We start from the raw sequence: 20,330 nt of genomic DNA, 5'->3' as shown, positions 1-20,330 counted from the left end.
CCGGAATATTTCCTATTTTCCCCCGAAGTTTTAATGGAGGAAAACGGCTTCCAGAAAGCTCCTAAGAACTGACGTATATTGCGGGAAAAGGGGCATGCGGAGGGGATGGGAAAAGGGTAGGAAAGAGAAAGAAGACATATGCAATCAAACACATCTCGGTAAAATCAGATACAGAGGCGGGTCACCTCTTGTACTCGAATCGAATGGTTGGGTCAGCAGCAACCGCTTGACTTCAAACCCTAAATAATTCACACACAAAAAAAGAAAAAAAAAGAAACAAACAAACAAAAACAAAAACAAAAAACAAAACAAAAAACCAACAACAACAAAGAACGAGGCAATGCTGTGCCTAACACCTTTCTAAAAGTGACCTTTGTGCTAGAGGGTGTGAGATGTTATTGAGTCTGGTTACCACAATTACACATTTGTCTTCTTTCCCTCAAAATAATAAAATAAATAAATACAACAAACAAACAAAAACACGCATGATTTCATATTCAATAATAATCTTGCTTATCCCGTCAGCGTACCAAAATGAGTTATGTAGGGAATAGAGTTATGGAATATATAGAATGCATTAGAAATTGTTCATTTGTAGCAATGGCCTAGAATATATAAACATAGACTTTGTTTAGGTTAGAAGGATTTGTGCAATAAATAAATACATAAATAGCTAAACTGTATGCGTAAATCATAATTACCCATCAGAAATAATGCTCCAGTTAGCACACACGCGGATTAACACAATTATATATATATATATATATATATATATATATATATGAAATCTAAAAACTGCAATCGAAATCGAAAGGCATGCCCCGATTGCATCAAAATTCTGATTCTTGCTATTAAAAATGATCATTAGAATTTAATGCAGGGTCTCGTTTAAAAACTTCAAAAGTTAAATAAACTTCATAAATAATGAACACATTCGAAAAAAACCCACACAAAAAAACAACTTTCCAAAGTCATAAATTCTGTTAAGCACCAAACGGGGACTTAAGAGAAGCAAAAAATAGGGGGGAGAAAAAAAAACAGAAAGAGACAGAGAGAAAGAGGAGCGAACCAAAATGAGAACAGGCCCCATAAGGCAAACAGCTGTTTGATCCACGCGGCCCATAAATAACTCAAGCATCACTGAGTGAGAAAACACTCATCCTGGACAGTCCTGTGGACAGTCTTACTGCCGGGCTGAGGACCCACAGCAAGAGATCACATCTAGCTCTGTCCACAGATAAACACATATCCATCTGCTGCTGCGCGGGGCCGTAAACACTGCGTAAAGCGGAACCGTATAATTATATAAGTGGATCACAGGATGAAAAGTGTATTCCATGTTGTTGGCTATTATTATTAAAGTGCTGCAATAAAATCTCAGAGCCGTTCTCCTTCTGCTTCTGCTCCTGACAACTTCACCCAAACACATAAATCAAACGCAAAGGATCCCCCGACCTCCCCGCACAAGTCTACATCACTACTACTACTACCACCAGGCTACTACCGCTCCTGCTGCTATAAAGTTATTTATCGTTTCCATCCAAGAACTCACGCACCGCTCTGGCTACTGTGCATACCCATTGCAGCTCCTTCAGTCTGGGTCTCCTCAGTGTGCCCCCCTTCCCCCTCAGCCCCGCCGGTTACGGTCTGATTTTTGCAGCCGCAGAGCAGGCAGGAGTGGACTAGTCTAAAGTTGCCCAGAAAGTGATGCAAGGGCCGACTAGCTTAGCCAGCTAGCCTGTACGCCGAGACAAAGACAGGAGGCCGCCTCCAGAGCCCCTAGAGCCCCCAGAACAGCTGATGAGCGTTTTTTTTTTCTTAGAGGAAGAGGAGGCTGGGGGAGAGAAGGGGAGTTCTGGCTGCAACCAGGACTCAAAATACCACAATATGGATGGAAGCTTTTCTCTGTAAAAGTTTAAAAGGAGCGACAAAGAAGCAGCAGAAAAAGGTGTGCAACAAAGGCTGTTGGCCCATAATTTATCAGAATGTGAAGTGGATGTGAACAGCAGGTTTTAGACTCTAGGGAGATGGAGACATAGAGAGGGAAAGGAAAGGAGGAGCGCGAAATGAAACAAGTGTGTGATTTTCTCTTTCTCTTTTTAATAAATACAGCAATACTGCAGCATATAGTTGGCTGTAAACATTCAAGGATTAGGATAACGAAGGCATTTGTTTTTCTGAGACTCCATTGCATCCTACAGCTAACAGGTCTACTACTTTTTACGAAGATGTATTTTTTTTTTTAAGGCTGAGAGGGTTTATGGGACCTGATGCTGCTCACTGCTAGGCTTCAAAGTTTCGCGGTGTGCAAAAAGTTTCGTGCTTTTCGGCTTTCTCTTCTTATCTCTGCCGGGTCTGGCGGTGAAATCACCAGACCAGTTTTTTTTCAGAAAACATATGCACACACTGAGTCTTTAAAGATACACGTTTAGTGAGATTAGTTGGACATAAAAAATCTTTTTCTTTTTCTGCTGCAATTTCCTTAGTGCTTGTTTTCCTCTGACCTCGGACATGATTCAAACACAACTGAAACACATCACACCTTGCTATATTTTTTCAATCCTGTGCCTAACAGGAAAAGCTGAAAGCTCTCGCTGAAGCACTCATACAGTGACATATTGGATAACAGCTTTCTAAAAGTGACCTTTGACCCTGGAGCAGCAATGGATAAGCTCTGCAATGATCAACCAACTGGTCACAACTAGAATTCCAGTTTCTGCTTTGAACACTGACTCAGACTCTGATAACCTTTAGCACTCAGCTTTATTTTAAGTTGCAAGCATGAGCAGTCGAGGCAGACTCAATAAGTCAGTAGACTTTTAAAGTATAGGTCTTCAGTCAGCAGCAGTTATTGAAACAGCATTTCCATACTGGCACTGGCAAATTTATTTTAGTTAGAATGTCATTGATAATATGCCTGCAACCCACCTGTTTCTATAATTATTCAAACTAGCTTGATATTTATCTATTTAACCACATCGCAATGATTTTTTTTTTCTTTGTCAGTGTTTGGTGTCAGCTGTGAGGTTTTAAATAATCTCTGTCTATGATGTCAGATAACTCTGCCGGTAACTCTTTTGTGGAGCTTTCCATGACGAGGTACCTAAGAACTTTAAAACAATCTGACCTTACCTTAAACAAGCTATAGATAGCTTGTTTAAGGCTTGTTTAAGCAGATCTGCTGAGCACATCCCCCGTGTGCATCCACTTTCTGGATTTGACATCATGTGCAACTTCAGCGGGCTTCCGGCCACTTGCATTCTTTTCAAATGATCACAGTGGTTAGCATTTTATTTAGATAGCAAATGGAGTCACAGAAGAGAAGCTGCTAGTTCATGCTTTCTAAGATGAAAATATTAACATCAGAATTTTGGCATTCTGATGTCACATAATGATTTACTGTTTGTCGGAATTAATTTATATCTGATTTTCTTCCATGTTTGCTCATTTTACTCTAAAAGATTCAAAGTTCAAAACATTATTTCCACAATAAACCCAAAATTAGTCAGTTTTTAAATTTCACACATGCTTTGTTGAATAAAAATACGTTTTATCACAATGACACGCACCTTTCTCTAGAACAGATGGAATACCTGTTACACTCTGGGATACTTCCATGTCCATAAGGACACCCACTGCCATCACCACCACCTTCCTCAGAGATCAGTCAATGTCCATACTCTTTGTGTCCAAAAAAGACTTTTTCATCAAGTCTATTTGCAGAGTTTCTTCAAGTGTAATGAGCTCGAACAGCCATGCAGCATTGATACCGACATCACAGACACAACAACAAACCTAGCACTGCAACACATTTCATCTCCTCCCCTCTTGCAGATGACATACCACTTTCAACACCATTTTTCAGAGGGCAGATATGCACCAGGGAAAGAAACGGAGAGAGAGAGAGAGAGAGAGAGAAGTCTTACATGTTCATCTGCTTCCAGTTTGTTTAACTAAGGAGTGGGTCTCAGAGGGGGTGAAAGGACTTTTGGTTTGTTTCCCATATTCCATTCTAAATTTAATGCAAAAACAAAATGCCTGGAAAGTTAAATTAATCAAATTCAAACAATTCAAGTGCATGAACAAGCATTTTTTTTAAACATCTCAGCCAAGGAGCATGTTTGTGTAACTGTGCCATGTGGAAAATTACTAATTCATATCTTTGGTGTTGTTGTTTTATTAGTAAGGTTTACAACCACAAGCCACTCTGTGAGAAAACGCTAAACCTCCATAGGTGTGTACAGCCAAATTTGTAAAAAGTGTTTTTTATGTGAACTAAAAAATATTAGTTCACATCTTTGCTGGTATGCTATTCACCTAGTGAATACTTTCTTGTCATTCAGGATTGTGAAATCTGAATAAACCTACTTAATGTCTGTTGCTGTAGACACATAACTGAGGCATTAACTCGTCCTGTGTACAAAAGACCTGTTTGAACTCTATGTAAACCACGTGCTTCTGCTGAAGCTGCTTTCTGCTTCATGGCCCCTCAAATTCAAACAGGGATTATGCACAAACATATCCAACAACAAGAGCTGAGCTTAACAAGTTCTTACATCCCTTATACCCTTTCATTGTATGATTTTTTTCTTTTCTACACTTAGCTACTTGTATATCATTTTAGCCCAGTGTTACTCTCCTTTACTGCTCCAGGCAGGGTCGCACAACTTCCCAAAGAACTAACCCCATTTCACTAAGAGTCCTAAATCAGAAACTCATACCATCAACGCCTTCCTTTGACACGGAGTTAATCTTTATCAGAGATGCTAATCTTTGACCTCAAACTAAAAGAAAGCCCTGACACTAGGAGAAGGAAAGAAGGGGAAGGGGGGTTCTTGGGGTTTACCAGAAGGTATGATGTGGGGGTCGAATTGTTCTTTCTGCTCCTGGGCCATGAAAAGTGCCAAGCTCACCAAGCCTGTCAGGCATAGGTTGAACAGGGATGGATGTGACCTCCCATGCAAGTGTGTGTGTGTCTGTTGGGGGTGGGGGAGTGGCAGGTAGTATTCACAAAGTCAATGGTTAGCTAATTACCTTTTTACCTAAATGTGTAATATTGAACAAAAGCTCACCGCGATAGGAAAAAGCTGGCAGTTAATGATACAGTCAGCAATGTCTCAAAAATTTCCAAGATTTTCCAAATATTTTTTTTTAAATGTAAGATTTCACGTATACCTATAAATATCAAATTGCTCTTAACAGTATGTAGACTGTAGGTACGAGGGAATAAAACCTGGCAGTTATAAAGCAATTACACTGTAAATGTTACTCATGGGGAAGGAAAGGACATACATTACTAATAGTGGTGCGGGCTACTGAGCATATTAAACTCCACTTCTTACATTGTAATTCAGCATTACTTTTAGATGTGTAGACTTCCTGACTTTTATCTAAATTCATAATCAAACACCATATAATATAAATACTGCATATTAAAATGAAATTGTTTATCTGTAAATATTACATTCAAATGTAATAGATTTCAAAAGTGACCTAAAATTTGAGTCAGTCTGTAATTTGTAACGCTTTCATTTTGATTCATATGTCTAATAGGTGGAACCTGGTTATATTTTATTTTTAATATTTCTTTATTCACATCTAAGACAGACGCATAGATGGTGATTATATTGGTCAGTATTGTGCACTGCAGAAACCTGTTACAGGTAGTGACATGCAGGTATGTATGTATACAAGACATACAAGACCCACCATAAATAGTGATGGGTGGGTGGTGGGTGGGGATAATGGTGGTAGTGGGATTACACAGTCGGTTCTTTCTGGATCATATGCTGAAGACCAAAAATAATGACATCACAGAGTTTTGTACCGCATCAATATTTAACTCACTTTGACATAGATTATTTATTAATGCAGAATAGAATGCTGCCACTTGTAGAGTTCCATTAGATTTGGTGTATTATTATGGATCAGAGGAGAATAAACGTAAGGTCTCGTTTGACCATGTTTTTTGTAGAATTTGTCATTGTTGGTATGTAGGCTTTCTGGACATGCAGCCATTGTGGCTGCCTGTTGGTCAAAAACAATCATTTTCTGCATTTGAGAGTTAGTCCATCTAGGGACAGAAGCATTCAGTGATATGTGTCTATAGTAATTTGTGGTTTGGCAGGGCTTTCAAAATGGATTTTCCTAAGTTGTTATTATATAGCTCTGAGGCCTCATTACACTGAATGTTGAACAACCTGCACCACTATAAAAGGCCTGCATCCATTTCCTGACAACATGGTCCTCTTATGATGCAAGTTTCAGAAAAAGAAGCCAGTGACTGTAATATAATCGGGCCACTTGGCCTAGCAGCAGACAGTAGTGTGTTACAGCGGGAGAAAGCAGCTTTATGGATCTCAGCCAGACCTGTCAGGCTTTATACACAGCAACAGTGTTAGTTGTTCTTGCCCCTACTATTTTACTATGATTGGTATTCTGCCCATACTTTGTCAGTGATACACGAGGAAATCGATTAAATCACAGCTGTGCTAGACTTGCTGTGGGTTTTCATAACTTTTAAATCTATATACCTCTATACTTAGCAAAATACTTCAAGGTAAGTCCAGAGGATCTAACCACTGTTACACGAGATGGCATAAGCAACTCAGATTTAGCCTGGATGATACAGGGTGGGAGTATTTGATATGTTCAGCATTTTAGAATATGGCCGTTTTTTAAACTTGATTAAAATCATATATATCAGTTGACATTAGATGTAAAAATACACAAGAACAAACAAGCTAGGATTTTTGAAATAACTGCTTTCTTAGAAACAACAGAAGACAGCACTTTTGCTTTTGCCTTTCCAGACTGGTGGATGTGAGCTCTCAGGAATAGCTCTTCTTATAGTTACCAAACCTTTAAGTGTTTCTCTTTAATAATAATAATAATAATAATAATAATAATAATAATAATAATAATAATAATAATAATAATAATAATAATAATAATAATAATAGCATAGTATACTAGTGGGCTGTTTTCCTTGGATGAGTGCAGTTATTATATCTGCAGTTCATAAACAATATGGAGACTACATAAATGAATAAAGTCACAGTTTTGACTCTGAAATCTTGTTCTTTCGCAATAAATGTGTTAAGGGGCTCAAGAACTGATGGTTGTATGGTAAATCTATATTTAATGCACTTTTTTATGGACCTTAATTTCTCACCTCAGCCATTGTATAATTTGATTGTGATCCAGTTTTGCTTATGGTGTTTTCATATCCTTGTGATCACTCAATAAATGGACCCACGTCTTGGTGTAAGGAGGAGAAAGGCAACGCATTAGACCAAATGATTTCTGTTTGTAGTTATTTTACAATAGTTGCATTTGTAATTCGACGTCTATTGATAACCATTTCGTTTAAAATTGGTTGGAGCTAATATTTTTGTGGGGCCAAAGGGTGAGATGGGGGTTGATTTTTTGAGTAAGCAATCGTCACACTATCCCAAATTTCGTCGTGGCTAGCATGCATCTTCCTTCTTTATACATAGCAGCCATGCCCCTAATCGCCGAGACTCATTCTCTCTGTCCCACGCACGCACGCACGCTAACATGCACATACTAACACCTCACTTAGTCTAGCAGGCATACTGCTTTCCAAATGTGGGGCGAGTGAGCAGGGAGGTTGAGAAAGTAAGAGACAGAGTTCGTCCTATTTTCTGTTACCAATTCGGATGCATCTGTCTTCAGCTGCCTACACGCACGCGCGCACAGAAAAAGTGTTGGCTAGCAATAGAGCTTGCACGCGGTTTCACCCTATGGATGCCTGTGCGAGTTTGAGAGAGACCGCGGTCACACAACAGATAATTAATGACATGTCGAGCGGTGGAGTGTGTGGAATGGGGACGCCTCGGGAATAAGCACGGGGACACTGAGCAAGAAGCAGCCCGACAGACCTTACCTGCGCTCTTGGCGTGTCTTTCCAGATGGATATCCTCCTGGTGTTCGGTTTTTTCCTGGTTTCAGTCTGTTTTGGACACGGACGGACACACTAGCTACAGTTAGGATGACCACTGAATCCTCTCCGAAAGGCTTGGGCGTATTTTCTTTTAATTAATTGTACTTAAATACAAGCAGTCGCTCCTAGAGGTTGGAGTCCAAAATGGCACTAAAACGTTATTTATGCCAATTAAAGCCGACGTTTAAACTGCACCGTTACCTGTTATTATAGCACTGGTGAGCTCATTATGGCGCTTCTGTGACACGGCGTAAAGGAGACGCCAATCGTTTGCATGACCGGTTTGGGAAAAGACATAAATCTGGAGCGGCTCTGCTATAAATCTCCAGCAGTCAAGCCTACCTACAGCAAGCACGCTGACGGAACCCGCTTGGTCTGGGGCTCGCGGTGCGACTTTACCCTAAACGACACACCGCATGCACGCGCTCACCCCCTCCGCCTTTTGCTGTAAAACTCCCCTTGTAGCGGGCTGGTACGTTCCTGGTCAGAGCCACATCCAGGGCTTACGTTTGTCTGTTTTGTCGTCCGAGTTGACACTGTCCACCCCACTAATGTTTGGGAGACTGCTGAGCTCCGGTGGGCCTCTTTCTGAGCTGGACTTCAGAATAAAAACGGATAGAGCTTTCCTGGATTGAGGGTGACGCTGTATTCCCTGGGCTGCTTTTCGCTGCTCCTTCCCCTTTCTTCCCTTCTCTTTCGTTTAACTAAAAAGAGGGTCACGCAGTCCTCCTTTTCCATTCTCTATCTTCGTCTTCATCTTCCCTCGCTCTCTTTGGTGCAAGCTAACCAAATTCACCATTATTATTATTATTATTATTATTATTATTATTATTATTATTATTATTATTATTATTATTATTATTATTATTATTATTGCTACTACTAGCAATGAGTAACCTTGGTGAGCTAAAACCTCTGCAGACCAAAGCAATCTACGTTTAAGCCTAAAACACGTATCTTCAGGCGCGTCGTAACTGCTTCTTTGGTTACCGCTGGAATATAGTCTCTTCTCTCGGCGGTCCCTGCTTTTCTGGACAGACGGCTTGACACTGTGAACTGTTCCTGAAGCAGTTTGCAGTCTGACAACCTAGACAACCTGGGGAATCTGGGAGGGAGAAAAGGGAGTTCTGGTTTTGTTCCTGTCCAATAAGGGAGTGTGGTTAAGGTGCACCAGAAGGGTTAGCGAGGTTCACCGTAACCTGCCTGTTCATACTGCCTGCGCAAAGGCCAGATGTTGGTTATTACATGGCGTCAAACTGAGCGCGATCAGAGGAGAAGAAGAGGGAGAAGGAGGCCGAGAGAGCAGAAATTCCGCTGTGATTTGACCTGCGCGTTCACAGAGGGGAGCCATTTCCACCTCGCTTGGTTTTACACAATTAGTGGGCGATTTTAGCCTATGCGCAATTACTTTAAGATCTCCGATGTATTCATTATTAATGTTAAGGTTCAAAAGTTGCATACAACCACGCAACCAAGAGATATATATGTGTTCAAATCTATGATGTTGATGTGATATACAAACGGTGACTAGATATGAAGCGTTATAGCAACAGTATTCTAATCTACTTTGCACGTGTGGATTTTAAGTCCTGTTTATCCTTACTTGCGCCGATACAAACAGATGCACTTGCCCCCCCCCCCCCACCACCACCACCACCACCACCACCACAGACACAAATTCACGCTTGTAAAAGGTACGTGTGTCATCTGCCCACGCTTGTAAACATGCCCTCTACACACACAATGAGAGATAAAGAGAGAGAGCGCGCGAATGAGTACGTGAGAGACAAGTTCAATTACACAAAAGTAAAGCCGGTATTTTTAGTTTTCTGTTATGATAGAAGAAAGAGAACGGAGAAAGGAAATCAGTTCGCGCCTGCTCTCTCCCTCCACTCCTGGTGGAAACATTTCCGCCTCAGCAGCTCGGGCTGTCTTATCGCGCTTGTGCTGGCTCTCCGGCCCGGTTCAAATGGGTGATGAAGGGAGAGAAAAAAATGGAGCTCTCGGGTTTTGGATACGGTTTCAGCGTCTCATTTTTCACAAGCTTCGAATCACTACCTTCACGCAGACGTTTATAAATTAGCAGAAGGATTCTTACTGATTTATTTTCAAACGGGTAATCGTCTCCGCGCAAGAAAGAGCTCTGGAAGTACCTGGCGCGCGGAGCGTGAGTGGTTAACTCCGGCCAGTAAGAGATATGGGACTTTCGGTTTATTATTATTATTATTATTATTATTATTATTATTATTATTATTATTATTATTATTAATAATAATAATAATAATAATAATAATAATAATAATAATAATAATGAGATATCGTCGTGCTTACATTGGTTAATTGTGTGTCTGTACTGTAATAAATCTTTCATGTTAGGGGTCCTTTAAAAGAATGTAACCGGTTTTTGTAAACATTATTTTTCCCACGCTAAATCTCTCCCTCGTTAACGTCCATCAGCTGCAGATTTATGAGGCCGAGTAGTCCTCGGATTTATGTTTTGACTGTTTTCGAGGAAACCCTACTCTTCTCTGTCTTTCCATTTCCATTTTCGTTTCGTTTTTTTCCCTTGTTTTTCGCTTTACCCGCTAGCAGGCAATTAAACTGAGATTTTCTGCAAGCGACTATTGAGCACGATGTATTGGAAAATACAATTAAAAATTTAAAAAAGAAATCAGTTTAACTTTAGGCACCAGTCTTCTGCTAGAAGTGGGACACATTTTGAGGACTGTTCAGTTCGTCAGTGCTGCTTCTTCATTTGGATTTCATTTGCATGAACAGAGTATTTTAAATACACTTTATGATTATTTTTTTAAATGTGGTCACAACAAAAACATTTTGCTATGTAACATACATATGTATAATTTCACAAAATCGCACTGTCTCTATACGGATGTATGTGCCGCACAAAGGTTACATGTCATTTTATTGCGTTAATATGTGGCTACTATATCTCTAGCTTGTGTGTAAATAGAGAGGGCGTTAAAACTGAACTAAATATTTTAAATACAATTTTTAAAAGAATGATTCACTCTTTTCAGATTGGTCGCTCCCAGGACTGAAAATATTTCCTGCTAGGGAAAAAGAACAGTGAAGCAGTCAATATGGCTGCCAGTCTCAGCAATGAGTGGGCAGATGCCTTGTGTGAGGTCTTGTGTCTTGTGCCTACTTGCTTTTGCTTCTCTTTAAGATGCGTAGGATTGTACCTTGTCTATGAACATGTGCAATAAAAGGATGCTTCAATCACAGTGAATGTTAACAGAAACGTAGGACGTAAGAGCAACACAAGAAAACAAGCAATGCACCGATAAAGGATGAAAAGGAAGGTACTTCGACAAACTGCTCTTAATGAGAAATAATACGCGTATCACAAAAACCGCGATCGACAACACCAGTGATATTGAAACATGTACTGTAATATGATAACGTTAGCTTTGAACATCTGTTGAACATCTTTTGTACAGTTGCGGACTCTCCGTGCATAGGTATTTCACATTTGGTTAATTGGACAAAAAAGACATTTAATAGTTAACATAATATGATCAAATATTGTCTTTACTTTTCTGACCATTGTAATTATAGAGTGGAAAGCAAACCGTGAACAAATGCTTATTTTTTATTCCAATAGCATTTTAGCTGCCTCTTTTATTCTCTGCTAAAACGAGCTGCCAGTATTACAATTGCCCTGCAGCGGGCTTCAGTGTAAACATTAATTTCAGCGTCAGTTATTTGTGGTCTTTCAATAGAAGGCACGCCTCAGTAACACATTAATGCCTAATATTAATTTCTTTCCACATTTGTATTACAGAACATAAGGCTACATAAATACCGGACCGAGTGAACACAGTTCGGTCTCAGAGAAGTTAAACGTGGATAACAGCACCAGCTTGAATGGATGTCAGACAGGGCGCGATATCATTTCTCAGGACCGTTTCAAACATTTCAATTATTTCAGATGAGTCTGAGCTGGAACTATCTTGTCATACCAAACATACTTAGCTGTGGACACATGGCTGAGATAAAATAAGATAAAATATTTCAAGCACTATTTCAATGCTGCATCGTCATCTAAATACATGTGTGTGTGTGTGTGTGTGTGTGTGTGTGTGTGTGTGTGTGTGGGGGGGGGGGGGGGGGGGGGGTATTGGGGGTTGGTGCCACAATCCACCCCCTTTTCTGTCTACAGAAATGAGGCGAGATATTGTTTTTGACAGGGCTGCGGAGAGCAGGAATACACATCTTGAAAAGCGCCGCCTTTTGTTGCTGCTGTCGTTATTATGTGATGGGAGGCCGGCGGAGAAGCTCTAATTTGGTTAAGCTAAGGTTTACACTGCTGCTGATGGCCAAGCGGGGAACGAGACTACTGAAGGAGAGAGAGGACCATGCTGCAAAGGGGCCCGGCCTTAATTGTAAAACGATTCGAGGGGCACATCCATCAGTTCCAATACCAACCCTATTGTTTTGTAATTTGTAATAAAAAATATTAATAATATTAATAACACTAAAATCTGTAAAACAGTCTTGCAGTTCATTGTTTGCAATGCTGCAAATGTATCACACCAAAACAACGCAGCAAGCCTAGTACACTGTGTGTCTCTCTCTCTCTCTCTCTCTCTCTCTCTCTCTCTCTCTCTCTCTCTCTCTCTCACACACACACACACACACACACACACACACACACACACACACACACACACACCTACTGGCAATGGAAACGACAAAAAAATGGAACATCTCATAGTGTCTGACTTTCCATTACAAGAGGGCACACGAAATGCACCCAGCTTAATAGCAGACACGTGTGAATATAAACATGGATGGGGAAATAGAGAGGAAGGTCCTCCCATGTCTGCATCTTATTTTGCTCACCACATTAGAAGCTCTGACTCACGGTGGAGGATTTGAGCCAAAGCAGAGACACTGAGCTCTGACATGTGTAATGGCGAACAGCTCCATTCCGACGGGCATCCACAGAAAATGGGCAATAAGGAGAAACAAAACTTTATTTGTTGCATTAAGTTAAAGTTGATGCCACATAGCGCCTAACAGTAGATAATTTAAAATGTACAATAAGATGCAGTTAGGTTTGTTGGTACGTAAAAAGTCCATCTTCACTGCAAAGCCTGTTTCAGTGCAGAAAGCAGCCTAATGATTGCATTTCATTTACAAACCAGGGACTTAATGAAGATCAACAAGGTTTCCTTGTCATTTCCATCTTTAGTCCGAATTCCTTGGCTGAGTTACTTGGATTCATTTCTGCCTCCCGGCTAGATAGATGAGCTTTTCCTGGCCCATTGGTCTTTTTTATGAGATTTCATGCCGGCCGAGCCGTGCCCCGGTGTGCCAAATTTAAACAAATCTCTCGTTAATTGGTCGTCTCAGTAATTCAAGACCTGAAAGCTACAGCCAAATACTGTCATACTGAAGCGGGAAAACCCGAAACGCCCGGAGTAATAATTAAAGTGTAAAAAAACAAAGCTAAAGGACAAAAAAGAATAAAAAAGAAAGAAAACACAGGGGCGTGCATGGGGGCCGAGAAGGACGAGAGAGATTAAGTGGAAATTAAGCCGGAAGAGGAGGAAGGGGAAAGAGGAGCCAGTGGCGCAGCCGTGGCATGAACTCTTCCTGCTCTCCTTCCTCTTTCCCCTGTACCGTCGGTCCATCGACCGTCATTTTCCCCAGCCGTCTTACACACAGCGCAGGAAACCGTGATTTATCGTGGGCAGCGCCATAAACAACAGCGCTCCCTCACAAACACACAACGGCAGCCCCGGCCGCACGCTGACACCGAGCCTTACAATAAATCAAGAGAAGTAGCTAGCTGGGAGAGAGAGGGGGAAACGAGAGAGAGAGGGAGGGAGAGGGTGAGAGAAAGAGAGAGGGAGAGAGAGAGGAATGGACAGAGAGTCAGACAGATAGAGAGAGATGTAAAAGCAGACATGAAGTGATGGACGAAAGATGGAGAAGAATATCCAAGTGTTTCTTAAAATATAAACAGCCGTCGGCTAGCATTGCACCGCTCTCTCTCTCTCCCTCACTCTCTCTCTCTCTGGTTTTCAGGCTGCTCGGCTGCACGCTACAACCCATAAACAATGGCTGATGGTGATGATGATAGGTGGGGGGTGATGTGTAAACAACACGACAGAAACATGCACGACATAAAAAACACACGGCGAAAGACGAGTATTTGGGGGGCAATATTTACCACGATGTTAAAGTAGCCTATGATTCACAGAGAGGGATGCGGGAGAAGGCGGCGCAGCGGCGGAGAAGATGAGGAAGGAGTGTGGTTTCCCCCCATGCAGTTCCTTTCCTTCCGCAATACTCACGGTGTCCACAACGACCCGCAAGATACACGCCCGTCCAAATTTGTTTTATTGCAGCCTCCCTCTATCTTTTCTCTTTCCCTCTCTCTCTCTCTCCCTCTCTCTCTCTCTCTCTCTCTCACTCACTCCCCCTCTCTCTGTTGGTGTTTCTTGGTGTCTCCTCTTTTCCCCCTCTCTCCCCCTCTCTTTCTATTTTTTCTTCTCGCTCTCTTTCACCGCTGTTTTTTTTTTTTTTTGGGGGGGGGGGGGGGGGGGTGAAAGGACAGTTCTACGTCAAGAGCAGCGGCACGTCTCGCAGTTATATTCCTGACGAAAACATATCTATTCTACAACCTCTGCATTAATTATTTAATGAATCACGTGATGTGTTGTTGGGGCGGGAGGTGTTTGGCGGTAGTGGTGGTGGGGGCTCTCTCCGTTTGTGGGACCCACACGGGCCCGTGGATGCATGCATGCATGCAGGAGTCCAAATGAAGTCAAAAAAAGAAGAAGAAGAAGAAAAGGAAACACTTGTGTTGACTTTTCAGTCGGAGGATGTTCGTGTGTAGGGTAAAGCAGTGGAGGCCTGGGACAGACACACAGAGGGGCCGATAAAAGATGAATTCGTCTTTTAAAAATGACTGCACGCCTCACACTCGTTCTTCGTTATTGCTCACTGTCATCTCTTTCTCAGCTCGCCGTCAGCCGACCAAAGAAGCGGGATTCCTTCCGTTGCTCCGTCTTACATTTGAGCCTGTGCTATATTTCAGTGTTTCTAGAAAAAGGAAATACCCGATGATGGCGGCAATAATTTATCAGATACACAGCGCTGGGGGGGGGGGGGGGGGGGGGGTATTTTTCTTGTTTCGGTGTCATATTCACTCCAGTCTTGAAGCTAAACTAAATATTTAACGGTAGCAAAGACTACCTGCCATCTGTGTCAGTGAGAACAAATTTCCTCAAATCTGTTTGTTTGATAATTAGGACAGACATCCTGTTAGGCGTCTGGAAACCCAAAACTAAATATAAGGCAGGCTTTTCTCCGAACTCTATAGGATAATAAAATTCAGAATTAAATATTTTGCTTGGACTCAATTAACCAACTTCACCTTACTTTTTTTAATCCCATTAACAAGATTTTGGTGCGGTGGCGAAGTGTAATTCGATTAGAATGAGATTTGTATTACTTATTTCGAGTTCGGTAAAGTAGCAAAGAAGAGAAGAGAGCTCTCACAAAAACAAAACAAAAAAAGAAAGAGACCGCAGAGGAAGAAAGAAAAGAGTAGATGAAGAAACAGCGAACTGACAAAACCCCCGCCATGAGGCCGACTGAGCTGCAACAATAGAACGTTGGAATCCTTCTATTGCGGGCTACCAAAGCTCGAGCCGACTCCAGCAGAACAATAGAGACTTGGAGTAGAAAAAAATGTTGAGGCTCTGAAGGCTAACCTAGCTGCTGAGTAGCAAATAAGAAACACTTCAAGGTCAAAGCATGGGCCTCGGGATCCTCAAGAAAGCGCTTATTTTTCCGCTCATGGCGATGGAGAGACTTTTAAAGAGCTTTTAGAAAATCATCCATTAAAACATAAAGGATCCTCTTTTAGGGACTTACCAAAACCGTCAGGGAAAGGTAAAAATATTTCGATTTCTATTCAAGTGACACAAAAGAGCAATATTGGCAAACAAAGAGTAGCTTTCTCAAAAGTGCAGTACAGAAATGCAACTGGCCAGTTTGCTTTTAAAAATGCAATCTACCCATGACACGTCTCCAAATAATTGGCAAAAGGAAACAAATGTGGCTGTAAACTATTAACAGTGACAGACCTGCTTGGACGTGTATTTATTTCTTCTTTCTGATGCACTAAAAACATGCAGATACTCCTTTAAATATACGCTGCCAGCACCGCGGAGATTTTTACCCACAACAAGATTGAAATCAAACATTTGCCGTGGTGATGATGGCGTCTTTAATGACGGCCATAAATTATAGCAATCACAGTTTGAAACAACAGCTAAGATAAGCAGCAGCGAAGACCTGGGCCGGCCTGACAACGGCCATAGAATCAGTCCTGTAAACTTGGCACAACCGCATGCAAAGCCATTACCGCAAAACACCAAACCGTTTCAAAACGTCCCAAAAGCGACGGGCGGAGGATTTTTCACTCATCTGCATCTTTATCCATTCATATCATGAGAACAAAATGACCCATGCATTATTTTACATTTATACTCCTCGAATAATTCACTTATACTCAGCATTACAACACAACACCGCGCGATCCACGCCAGCTTCAAATAGCTAGTTTAAGATTTATCAGTAGAACTGAGAGTCGGCACTTGAAAAGACTGTAAAAGAGTTCTTTGAGATCCTGGGGCTTTCTAGGTCAGTGATGGTAGATAGACAGGTAGATTCTTCCTCGTCGTTAATGATTAACTAAGTTTTGAATAAAAAGAGAGAAATCTTTTGTTAAGATGGATAATGGCCTGAAAATGAAAGTGCCGAGATGTGATTTATCGCTCACATATTCTAGGTGAGAAAATGTATAATAATAATAATAATAATAATAATAATAATAATAATAATAATAATAATAATAATAATAATAATAATAATAATAATAATAATAATAATATCAGTAGTCGCAGTAGTAGTAGTAGTAATAGTAGTGGGAGATGTGTGTGAGAGAAACAGGGGAGACAATGAGAGGGAGAGAGAGAGATTGATTTAGCCTGCCCCGACACGTTGCCTTTTACTGCGCCTCGTAAATCTGTCTCGAGATAGCAGTACGCATACAACCATTTCCCCCCCTAATATTCTTCTCCACGTGCGAGACGTGAGGTCTTCCCTCCGCTCTGGGATTAAAGCGGTGACGTCGCTCTGGGATTAAAGCGGTGACGTCCCCGGGTCAGTTTCACGAGTATAGTTTTAAACATCCTAAAACAGAAGTACTATCTTCTTTTACTCCTCCTTCTTTGTCTTCTTCTCTGCTCTATATAATGAACTAAGTCACATTATTATTTATGGCAACATTATTATTATTATTATTATTATTATTATTATTATTATTATTATTATTATTATTATTATTATTATTATTATTATTATTCAGAATCCTGTTCGAAACTCGCCTGCATGGAATAATTAGAAAACACAACCACAACTGTGTGGCCGTTTATGATCAGACTGGTGGGTTAGTGGTTCACTTTAGTTCATTTTAAAGGGAAAATGGAAAAAGTATGGATTAGTTTCATATTGTAGTCTGTTATGGCTTCACAGTAATTTATATCATATAAGATATTAGCGAGCAGTTAATATATCCACGTACAGTTTATTTATTGTGTTGTAATATCAATAATAGAGCGTGATATAAACTGCAGGGTTGATTGATGTCTGTCAGATTTTCACTTTACAAGACTGTGAGGAACAAATCTGTAAAAACATCAAAATGGAATGGAATGGAAAACTGGACAAAAAAAATTAAGAGCAATATTTTTATCCGTCAAATTCATGGCCAACTTTGCTTAATGTGTGTTTGTTTTTTAGGAAAAATTAATTAAACTCAAAGTACAAGCACATGATGGTGGTCAGAGAGTCCGTAAAGAAAGCATCCAAAAGGTAAAAACATGCAAAAAGCATAATTAGACAATTATTTATCATATCTTTTATCATACACATTTGATTTTTACTATCATCCTTACTGACGATAGACAGTTATAGTGACACCCCCCCCCCCCGCCCTGTTACGGGGTATTTAATGCAGCATTAACCTGCACAAGCAGCGACAGACGCACACAAAACATTTTGCCACGAACGCGCCATTTGCAACAATATTATAATGCTCAGACTTATTTTAGAAACAATGATAAATATTATAGCCTGAAAAAAACTGATAATACTACAAAATGTACCTTATTTACAACTGTCTTTGTTGCCTCTGTGAAGTTCTAGCTATATTTAAAGACACATTATTCATTGAAATCCTCACTGTGGAATTGAGGGTAAGCCAGCGTGTAAATGATTGAGATCTTTAGAACATGCCACTCAGATATCTTTTTTTTCTAAAATGCTTGAAAACGATTAGAAGTGACTTATAATAAACGTAAACAAAGGGCAGATTTTACCAAATCCTCATTCTTACGTGTCTCCGATTTGCTGCTCTCAGTGCGCTATTCCAACTATACTTTATATGAAAAGGCAGTGAGTCTTTGTCATTAGGATGCTGCAGTAAAAAGTAAAGAGAAGTTGGTTAATCCAACAGTATAAATAGGCTTGTATGGGCCTAATTCTCCGCCATTAGTCATACAGGCAACAGAAACCTATTTATCACTCACATGTAACGGATATGAGAGCTGCATGCTGTATCGTACAATAGTAACTTCATCAGATTGCAGGCCTGCTTGTCTTCAAATTTCACTGGAAGTCTGACAACACTTGGTCACAAATTGACACGTGATTTCTTCATTATACATTTATTATCAGGGACGGAAACATTGGAGTTGAATACGAGCCAGCTGCAGAGCTGAAACAAAAACCAAGCAAACAAATGATTATCAAAAGTTGTTTAAACCCCATTAGAATCATCATTCCATCATTCCTTTTGTTCTGCAGCGAAGTCCACTCGAAAGCTCTTCTGCCGTCCTTGCTACTAATAAAGTTATTAGTGCTGATAAAGGCAAGACACTAGCAATTTCTGTAATTCTTCATTGCCTGGGTTAACGATATAATAATATTTGAGCTCGTGATTAATTGGCACATTATTGAAAAAAAAGTATTTAATTATTTAGAAAACCCTTTGACTAACCAGGCACGGATTGGAATCCACAAAGAGCGTGTATGCGCGTGCTGCTACTTGGCAGCCGCTATTTGGCTCTCTCTTTTTAATACTTAATACGTGTCTACTTTTAAATGGCTCCCCCGCACGCGCTCATGCACGCGCTCAGCCCGTGCAGCACTAAAAGCCTGGCAACCATATATCTCTCGTGACGACCTCCTCCTGCAGCCCGCGCGCCTACACTGTGACCTCTTCGGCTCCTCGAGCTCTCCAGAATAATAAATTTTTCGGGCAACGTGGATGCTGGGAGAGAGAGAGAGAGAGAGAGAGAGAGAGAGAGAGAGAGAGAGAGAGAGAGAGAGAGAGAGAGATGACGGGGAAAAGGAGCGGGCGATTTGTCTAGCAATTAGCAAACGCGGGCCATAGAGGGAGGGAGGAAGGGAGGGAGGAAAATACAGAGGTTTGTGTAACTTTTGTGTATCTGTGTGTGTTCCAGTCTATGACGATCGCTGAACACATGCGCTCATATTCGGTGCCTGGCACCTGATGTTCCACTGCATGTGTGAGTGTTCTGTTTCCTGTGCAAAGCTGCTGTTGAAACATCAGTTCCATCGGTTGGCTCAGAGCCTCCAAACAGCGTGCAAAGCAAAGAGCTGCTTGTCTGTAAACTGCAGGTCACATCTGTCTGTATGATCCCCGGCTGTTTCATGCTTTTAACTTTATAGTTATTTACATGCTAATCCCCCTGACACTACAAAATAAGTCTTCTTTTGGATTAAGTGAAGCATCAGGAGCAAGTAGTCAAGCTACAGAGAAAACACTTCACACAAGCATACAGGTATAAAGTATCTTTCAGTAAAGGAAAGCTCAGCAGACCTTTGCGATATAAGAGAGATACTGTTTGTTTGTTTGTTTGTTTGTTTGTTTGTTTGTTTGTTTGTTTGTTTGTTTGTTTGTTTGTTTGTTTGTTTGTTTGTTTGTTTTTCAGTGAAACTGCAAGAGCTCAAAGTAGAAATTACATTAAGTCACTTGAAGAATTGGTCCTTTATGAATCATATTATAGTATTTCAATATCCATTAACACTCAACATTAACATCGAGGGATGGGTCAAGTTTGAATTTCCCCACATAATTGTAATATTGTATTATAGATTTATTCACCTGACTGCGGTATTTGTTACCAAAATGCACAAAAACACTTTTCTGTCACATGCTGGAATGGCTTGCCTATTTTTAAAACTGCATCCGTTAGTTCTTACGGGACTTGACAGAAATGTAAGTTAAAACAAA

General features: G+C 40.6%; 1 protein-coding gene across 8 annotated transcripts in view; it reads right to left on the bottom strand.

The window, feature by feature from the left end:
- Nucleotides 1–20,330, bottom strand: part of hoxb3a (homeobox B3a) — a 37,656-nt gene that overhangs the window by 14,591 nt on the left and 2,735 nt on the right. Inside the window, exons 1-2 of one of the 8 annotated variants that reach the window (XM_026165921.1) lie at nucleotides 14,169–14,358; nucleotides 2–68 (exon numbers count right to left, since the gene is read on the bottom strand). The exons of 1 other annotated variant lie outside the window; for it this stretch is intronic. The gene's annotated coding sequence lies outside the window, so the exon portion shown is untranslated. Of the gene's footprint in view, nucleotide 1; nucleotides 69–1,556; nucleotides 6,872–7,909; nucleotides 9,561–14,168; nucleotides 14,359–20,330 lie in introns of those variants that run through there. 6 more of the 8 variants (XM_026165922.1, XM_026165919.1, XM_026165920.1 and 3 more) reach the window with 6 other exon arrangements.

Source organism: Astatotilapia calliptera, chromosome 4 (assembly GCF_900246225.1).
Source record: "Astatotilapia calliptera chromosome 4, fAstCal1.2, whole genome shotgun sequence".
NCBI classification, from domain to species: Eukaryota; Metazoa; Chordata; class Actinopteri; order Cichliformes; family Cichlidae; genus Astatotilapia; species Astatotilapia calliptera.
The sequence above is the reverse complement of the archived record's forward strand: the minus strand, read 5'-3'. Positions and strand labels throughout refer to the sequence as shown.